We start from the raw sequence: 9,234 nt of genomic DNA, 5'->3' as shown, positions 1-9,234 counted from the left end.
GTCTGAAACTGCTTGGTTGACGGAGATTAGAGAGTTTCAGACAAATGTTTATGGGGTTCTTCCATCTGGTACACCAGTTGTCTTTGTAAACATACAGTGTATGGTAGATGAATTGGAGTCACAACATGGCAATGACTACCTCTGTCTATGTGTAAGTCATGGGATAGGTGCACTCTGTCCAAGGTTACTGACACTCTACTTGCATCCTAATAGGTGACTGTTAAATAGATCCTACAGAAAAAGTAATGTGTCGAAGAGATGCTGAGTCAACCAACAGTGGGAAGGTAATATTTTCCTTTAATAGTCTTTGAAAAAAGAAACAGGATCTATTTTTTCAACATCTTTATTCAACACAGTACTTTGAATTAAATACACAATATCAAGTATAAGATTTTTATGACCATTTTCACTTCAAACTTTAAATAAAACATTCACATCATATTAAAGGTTTTAATGCAGCTCATGCCTGAAAAGTATTAGTATGCCAACACTCGTCTTCTTCTGTGTCTAATATTGTCTAGTGAGCAATGAAATGAAAAAGAAAGGAAGAGACAAATACCTTCTCAGAGGTAGAAAGATATTATCAAAGACTCCGCACCCTTTACATTCTCTCCACCATGTCGCTGGTTTCTTTCCGATATTGATTAAAGTTTGAGATTAATAATTTGATTTGCAATCAGAAAACTGAATTTGTGAATATCAGCACTGCAACAACATCCTGCGAATTACGATCATGCTGATGTTGCGTGATGTTGAGTTCCATTATGTAAAACTCTTCTTTGCATGAGCTAATTTCATTGGCTGTTGTACTGTAACTGCTGATTCATGTTTAGATCGTTTGGGTCACGGTGCAGACCCCGGGCTTCTCTCTCTCACTTGATGGTGAATGTTTGTACTGTATGTGTCCAGGTCAGGGTTCAATTACAATGCAATTACGTTGACCAGGATTTTTCCAAATAGAATTATTATTTCCCCGCTGAAATCAATTACATTTTCGTTCTCAATTACTAAAGTTCAATTACATTTAATCACATTTACTGAGCCTTTAATAAAATAACCCCATACAATTTACCTTTTCTCTTGTGTTAGCTTTCTGTTAGCATCTCTATTAATAATGGGTCGGTTTTGACCGATTTCTTAAATCAGCTGTAAAATACATTAAAAATATTATCTAACATCTCATTTGTTTCTCATCTCATGCTTACCTTGTTAGGCTTCTTTACCAATGCAAATATCTGTTAATATTTTTGATTTGGGTGCCTGAGCTGTTTTTTTTGTTTTTAAATGGTAAAATGATCCTCAAGAGAACTGACAGGTAAACTTGATCTGACATATTTTAATAATTAACTACGTATGTGTATGTATCATGGTTCCCCAGTTATGCGTTCAATTACGTTGTAAATGACAGTTTTTATCAAATGTTCATACCAATTACAATTACAAAGTCAGATATCTGAACTCAATTACAATTAGAACAGCAACAGATTTTTTTCAATTACAATTTCAATTATAGTTAAATCACCAATTACGCAATTACAAGTATAATTGACCCCGACCCAGGTGCAGGTGTTACTGGGTGGTCACAGTTGTGTGTGTTGTGATTGGGCACAGGTGTGTGGGATTTGTGCCCTGGTGCTTGTACGCACACGTGTGGTGCTGTAAGCAGTTAGTTGGGTTCAGGGTTGTGCAAGTTTGAGAGTATATGAGGCAATGTGCAATGACTCTCGGTGTGTGCTGAATGCGTTTGTTTACGGCCTGTGTGCACCTGTGCCTCGTCTGTAATCAGTGGTTTGAATCAGTCCTTGGGTGATGCCATTTAGCGTCAGTCCGTGGTAGATGGGACCTAGAGTTAATCTGTCCATCCAGTCGGTTGCCACTTTTTTACGTCCTGCCCCGGCATCCAGGGGGTTTCATAAATCCATTGTATTGCCAGGGTTTCCTACTGAATATGACACATTTTGGCAAGCACACCTCATATTACTCTGACTGAAAAAGTCAGCAGGCCATGTCCAGGTTAGGTATTCAGGAGGCTGAGGACCACATTCTCATTCAGAACAGACAGACTCAAGTTTTGTGTAATAATGTGAAATAAGTGCAAATAAAACTTTCTAGAACAAAAGAAGGGTGTACATTTCTAGTTTGCCTATTGGATAGAGTTTTTATTGGCCAATGTTCAGCATGCATGTACACTCTATACTACAGTTTATAATACATACATGTAAAATGGCATTGCAGCAAAAATAATGAGTCGTAAATAATGCCCACATACTCATGATTGTATTAAATAGCTTGAAAATAACAAAAATTCCCCCCAAAACAGAACACCCCATCCCCATCCGTTGTCCGCCTTCTACTTTATCTTTTCCACCGGATACTTTAAAAATTAAGGAAACCCCTGCATTACAAAAGCCTTTATTGTCCTTTCAATGTAATAAAACTTCACAAGTATGGTAATAATTATGGGCTCTATTCTCCCATGCGCGAAAGTCAAAAAATATTCACTTCACAGCTAATACTGAATGAGGAGATATTTTGAGATTCAGGAATAAGTTTTCTTTGATTGCATCTTATTTTCAGATACCTCACCTCCTAAAAATGACATTCATACATTGTTCCGATAATTACACCCCAGCATTGTTTCCACGGTTAAATGATCATCATTCCAGGCCTGTGAAAAAGGATAAGGTAATTAGACACAACTTCTGACAGTGGACAATTGGATTTAGGCTCTGCTTGACTGTGTGAGCATGTAAGAGCATCATGGTGAATGTGTGAAACACAGCCAGTCATTGTCAATGAAACACTCTAGGCCTTCTAGGTGAGACATTTATAGGACATAAACAAAATACATCAACGCCTTCATTCTTGAAAAACATGAGTTCTTTCTTGTGCTTCCTCCCCCTCAGTTAGGGTTGCTTTCCTCAGGCCAAGCAGATGATTTATTGACAATGCGCTGCCGTAGCAGAACGTTCTAAGAAGTGGGGGATTTTTTAGCTCAAACATTTTTTAGACTTTGAACCACGAGACACAGTGTTGCTAACCGAACGGAGACCTCATGACTGTCGACAGACAGGACACGCAGAGAGGCGCAGTCCTCCTCATCAGCTCGATCTGTGGGATGCTTTTGTCCAATAAGAGGTCATGCACCACACCCGATTTAAGTCATGTGCTCTTCATTGCATGACGAACAACACAAGACAACCGGGGTGTGTTTGGCAGTTTTTATGTTTAAGTGTGAGTGTAAGCAAGAGAAAATGAATGCTGAATACATTGTGTGTTTGTTTTTTAAGGTCATGTTTTTTACTGACTGCAAATTTGTCAATGTGTATTCTTTTTCTGCATTGCTAACATAGTAAAATATTATGGACCGGGAAAGAGGTGCAGTATTCCTGTGAGTGGGTGTATTGGGTCTGGGTCAAGGCTTTTTAGAACTTTAAGACCTTAACTCTGCTCTGGGGGACTCTTACTCCACACCCACGCCTCTTTCTATTAAACTCTGGACAACATCAACATTCCTGAGATTAAAGTAGACACAAACTCTATCCTCAGTAATGTACACACACACACACACACATGCATATTGCTGCAGTGAGATACATCCATACAACCAATGGAAAATGTTTTGTCAGCCCTCATGTGAAAGCTAAATATGGTTATGTTCAGACACAGCTCAGTTGTGATTAACTTATGAGCAACCTTTCTCTTCTGACCTTTGAACAGAGAATGATCCACACAAAGACAGTCGGATATAAGCAAAAACAGTCAACTTCAGTAGAATATGAAGCAATAGCACAATTCTATCAACTTTAGCTGCTTCCTCCTTACATTTGACACCATTGCACACATATCAGAACTGACAGAGAACCGTGCCACATCCCAAACCAAATTTTGTACCAGCCAAAAGAGACTAAAACCAATCTGGTCCTCAACATAGAATTAGCTCATTCTTTCTTGCTAGTTATGACTAATTTATAGTGGCCCTGTAATGGGTCGTGAAAACAACAATTTGTAGATTCCCGGGCTGTCCAATATGTTGCTTATTTCCTTTTTAGAAACTTGTTTCCCACTGGCAACAATGTAAATGTTGCAAGATTCTTTTTAAAGCCCAAATGTCACCCAATTGGTGGTGATGTCTGTTGGAGGCTTTCTGAGACAAATGGGGCTAACCACTCCCACTATATTTGGAGTTGTCATGTAATCAAAACTTAATGGAAAAAATACAGAACCATATGAACAACATATTTGGTTCAAACATCCTCCTTAAGTGTAAAATGATGTATCTGGTAATTGTGGACATACCTGCCTGTCAGGGCAGATGGAAGACCACTGAGAATTCCAGGTGCTACAGTGGGGTGGGTAAACTCTAATGGTATCTGTCGTTGTGTCTTCAGGCAAGACCAAGACACTTCACCCACATTGCCTTGTATGAATGTGGTGTCGGAGCGGCTGATGGCGCAGTATGGCAGCCTCGCTTCCGTCAGTATCTTACAAATAAAATAGTTGTTTACCACCACTGTGTGTGGAGTGAAAGAATAATGCAATGTAAAGTGCTTTGAGTGTTTATAAGGCTTGGCCTTGAGGTTGGCATGGACATGCTGGAGGGAATTATCTCTCTGCTGACCTTGGTATCTCTTGGGCTCTCTCTGAAGGAGCTGGTGGGAAGAGGACAGTCTGGGCCTCTAAGCTGAGGATCTTGCCCCCACAAAAAAGACCCGGATAAGTGGCAGACATCAGAACAAAATGGAATGGAAAAACTTTTAAAGAAAAAAACATTCACTTGAGTGAAATACCTCTAATGATGCTATTATGTTTCATTATCTAGATAACACAAATCTGCAGAGAATATGCATATTTATTGTAAAAAGCTAAAAGGACCACTGAAATTGAACAAATCATCATTGCAAGGAATCAAATTTACTGACACGCACACACTTACACTATCTGTGACGCTCTTAATCACAAACGGGCTTATTTCCACTTGGTGTGTTTACCCAGACAGATCAATCCAGCTGATCCAGCGGCTGCTGGACCTTCAACTCAAACTGTCGCTGACCTGTAGCACTCCTGTTGAAGGGCATGTTTCTTTATGTGTGCTCACATGGAACACATTTATTTTCTCTCTAGGTGTAAAACAAATTTTAAAAAACTGAGTGTTATTTATCGGCAGTGTCTTTCGCTACAACAATAACTTTGGACATACAGATGTGTAGTATCATACTAATGTAAAAAATTGTATCGGTTAGTATACACACATGTTCCAGAACATTCAATTTGTGCATGTGTGTCATGATCATGGGCTGTTACTCACTCTGAGGCCTCTGAGAGGGAAGCCTTTGGGCTTGGCAGGTCTCAGCAGGGCCGTAAAGCAGCTCTGCTGGTGGCTGCAGGCCCTTCTTTGTGTCACTGAGTGCTTGGGAGCTCTCCTTAATGCGAGGACTCTAATGTGAAAACAGGACAATGTCATCATATGTTTCTGTTGGCAGCCATGTTCACAATAAGTTTGAAGCCTATGACCAGGAGTGAAGCACATTTTCCCATGATGAATGGCATCAAGGGAGCTGTTTCAGCTGCTGCCAACCTGCTGTTGTGAATAAGGCACCAGTGGTCCTTTTGAACTTCATTCAAGCTCCATATATCTCTCTCTTTACAGCTTTTTAAACACCAATGTTTCTTGAATCAAATGCAAACCGTCTTTCAAAAGAACACATTATTGTATCGGCTTCAGCTCTCGTCTAACGTTAAATAAGTTAAGAAGGCAGTAAAACATCCCACTTATCCCACCTGGACAAAAGAAATTACCAAGTTTTTAGCTCACAAAAAGAGAAAATTCCAGGCCTGGCCAACCATTCTGTATTTCTTCCACCCTGGTGAAAGCATTGGAAGAGTTAGTCTTTGGAGAAACTGTCGATACATTGTGGACACACACTGTCAATTTAAACATTCCAGCTAAATAGACACACAGGGTTTTATACTTGGAGATGAAACCCAGGGTTGACATTTAGGCCTAGGTCTGGAAAGATTCATGCCTATAAACCTCCAGTTGAAAGGCAGATACCACATCTATCCATCCTCTAAACCCGTGGGACCCAAATCACTCTGCACTCTGTATAATATAGATATATATATTAAAGACATAAATGGTGTGGTTTAAAAAAAATGAATAAAAGAAATTACTTCCTATTCAGAAGGGAATTCTGGGACAGTGTAGACTATAGAGGCCGAGACAATATCGTGCACGCAAACAAGCTTAGACCCATGACGTTCTGTTAGCAATAACAATTGTTCCAACGACCACCCTGAGTAAGACGCATTCTTACAATATTATCCTGCAAAAGCTTTATTTTTATTTTTAACAGGGATTAAACCTTTATGTAGCTTTAGCACCACAGTAAACTAAGATGATTTATCGCAGTAGTAACGTGTTGGCAAATGAGATTCATTATTTGACAGCTAAGCAGTGCGAAACATGTACCAACACCACTCAAGTTAGGAAAACATAAATGCATCTGAGAATTTTGGATTCAAATTCAGGCTCAAATTGTTGCATCACAACTTTCTTTGAGCTTGTTTCCCACAGAGAGGCACTGGATTTTCAAGTTCTGCCGAAAGTTCACATAATTTCTCTATTTTCTGTATTATATTATTGTTGACAGTTTTTGTCTCCAACCTGCATATTAACCATATTGTTGTTACATACATTTTTGTCTTCATATGTCATCAGATTTTAAGACTGTATTTAGTGCAATCTTTTCACAAAAGCTATGCATGTTTTTTTTCTTGCAAGACAGACTAATATAGGTTTATTATATTGTGTAATTGACCTTTCGCAAACCCCGCCCAAAAACAGCCATTGTCCAATCCAAGCTTGATTTGATTTCGATTTTGATTAAATAAGGTGACATAACCATACATTTACGTACCTATTGCACTGTGAGCCACAACTCCGTAAACATTAGCAGGCTCGCCTCCCGGAAGACCTTCTCATCTCTTAGCGCCGCTAGCTCGTCCATCTTATTGGAGACAGATCGAACATTCCCCATGATTTTCTCCTCCTTGCTCTGCGCTTTGGCCGAGCGCAACATCCCCGTCGTTTCCCCTTCAGTTCATGGGGATGTGGACGGAGTGCTAACAGCTGATTCGGCTGTAAACAATCCGAGCAGTATTTCCCGACACGATCGCAAAAATTGCAGACACAAGCAGCAGAAAAAAAAGTGCAGTTTTAGCGTCCATGTTTGAAAGAAATAAAGGAACACACTAAGAATAAAAAAATACAGGTAAACAAGGTAAACTGAAGGAAAACGAAGAGAAAAAGTTCAGTTGTGAGCTGGAGCTGCTGCTGCGCCCATTCGGTGAATTGCTTCGATAGTTGTAATGCATTTATACTTTGTGCGGCTTCCGCTACCAAACTGCAGGGGGCAGTGTATTATAAACACATGCCAACCACGGTACAAAAGTACAGTAGAAGAAATAGCCGTTGAGTACAACATGGCGCCGACGGCTTGACTGCGTCTACTTCTATTTCTCCTCGAGGAAGACGAAATTTGTTGTCATTTGTTACAACTGAGACGGAAAAGAAAGCAAAGGTGGTCGACTCGTCCTTTAAATCATAGGAGCAAACCTTCCAGGAACTACAGTCCCTGTACCACATGTGTTCCTGGCTGATGCTGCATTTCCTCTTCAACAAAACCTGATGCGCCAATTTCCAGGTATACTATATATCTATTGGTGATCATGATAAAAACATTTTTGTATGTCAACACGACAATTTGTTTTTTTCTTCTTTTTTCCAACATGGTTTTCTCTCTTTCTATCTGTACTGTGTATAACCTGAACAATGGCAAAACAATTTTTTTTATTTTGTGTTTTTTATTTTTACTGTGCAATTTCCTGTCTTGCAACATGATTTTCCCTTTTTCTATCTGTACTGCGTACAGGCCCATGTATGTATATATTTCTATTTTTCTGCTGCTGAATCTCTGCAAATTCCCCATAGTGGGATAAACAAAGGACATATCATCTTATCCTCATGTCACTGTACTTACAGGAAAAACCTCAGCGATGCCCAGAAAATCTACAACACAGGAGGGTGATAGAGAACAGCTTCGGCATACTGGCAGCACGATGGCGAATCCTGGGACGATCGATGGAATTCCACCCACAGAAAATTGAAGGCCTGTGTTGCCCTGCACAATTATTTAAGCAGCACAGATGCTGCCAACTCCACGGCAACCAGTTCCATCCCTCCCAGGTTCACAGACTCCTCTACACACACACGGGTGATCCTGTGAGTGTAGAGTGGAGGGCAGTGATAGCAGGCCACAACAACTTGTTGGACATTGGCCGTCTCAGGAAAGCACTCTGAGCTCCAAATGATGTCAAGTCATTGTTCCTGACACCACAGGGACTTGTTCCCTGGCAGGAGAATGTAATCAGAAAAGGTACGCTGAACAAGAATGAAGAAAATACAGGACTGCAGTGAATTAGAAGTACAAAACTGTTTTTATTGCAACACACTGTAACAAAAGAAATAAAATATGTTAAAAAAAAAAAAAGAGTTGCACTTATTTGTGACCTCTATTCTATATTCTCATACAGCACTTGGTAGATTATATGTTTGACTGGCTCAACATTGTGTGCTGGGATGGATTCCAGCATATCAGCAACAACACAGCCAAATCTTGTGTGTGCTGTCTTTAATGGTGGCTCTCACTTTCTCAATATCTACTCATCTATTTCCAAGCAGGTCAGCATCTCTCTTCTTCAACTCTGTTCCTGGTGACTCACTCCTTTTACCTGAGCAGTAAGGCAGAAGTGATCAGAATCAGAAAAAACTTTATTTATCCCAGAGAGGTAATTATGAAGGCACTGAGAGGCATATAAATAAGCAATAATAATAATAATGAAACAACACCAATAATAGTAATTATATAATGGAACAACAGTAAGGCAACTGGCAGCCCAGGGTCCACTTCCGGCCCTTGGTCTAATTTTATGCGGCCTCCAAAGTAAATGTACAAAATGACAGAAAAATACACAACACATGAGCAAGAATAAAAAAAATGTAGAATTACAACATTGCAGGAAAATACAGTAAAATGCCTCACAACGAGCAAGACGACAGACATACACAGAATGAGAGAAATACACAAAATTACTATAACATTTTTGTTCTTTCCTGTAATAATGCTCAGATCACTCATTATTTTAAATTCTGACATTAATGTTGATCATATG

At 39.6% G+C, this 9,234-nt stretch overlaps 1 long non-coding RNA gene across 5 annotated transcripts in view; it reads right to left on the bottom strand.

Annotated features, from left to right (window-relative positions):
- Window positions 1–1,431: 1,431 nt before the first annotated feature.
- The window catches only part of LOC114470076 (uncharacterized), a 34,279-nt gene continuing 26,476 nt past the window's right edge, over window positions 1,432–9,234 (bottom strand). For 2 of the 5 annotated variants that reach the window (XR_003674826.1, XR_003674825.1), the window contains exon 3: window positions 1,432–5,438. This is a non-coding gene — a long non-coding RNA (uncharacterized LOC114470076). Of the gene's footprint in view, window positions 8,794–9,234 lie in introns of all 5 variants that reach the window. The other 3 variants (XR_003674828.1, XR_003674827.1, XR_003674823.1) reach the window with 3 other exon arrangements.

This window comes from Gouania willdenowi, chromosome 1 (genome assembly GCF_900634775.1).
Source record: "Gouania willdenowi chromosome 1, fGouWil2.1, whole genome shotgun sequence".
NCBI lineage: Eukaryota > Metazoa > Chordata > Actinopteri > Blenniiformes > Gobiesocidae > Gouania > Gouania willdenowi.
This window is presented reverse-complemented; position numbering and strand designations above follow the sequence as displayed.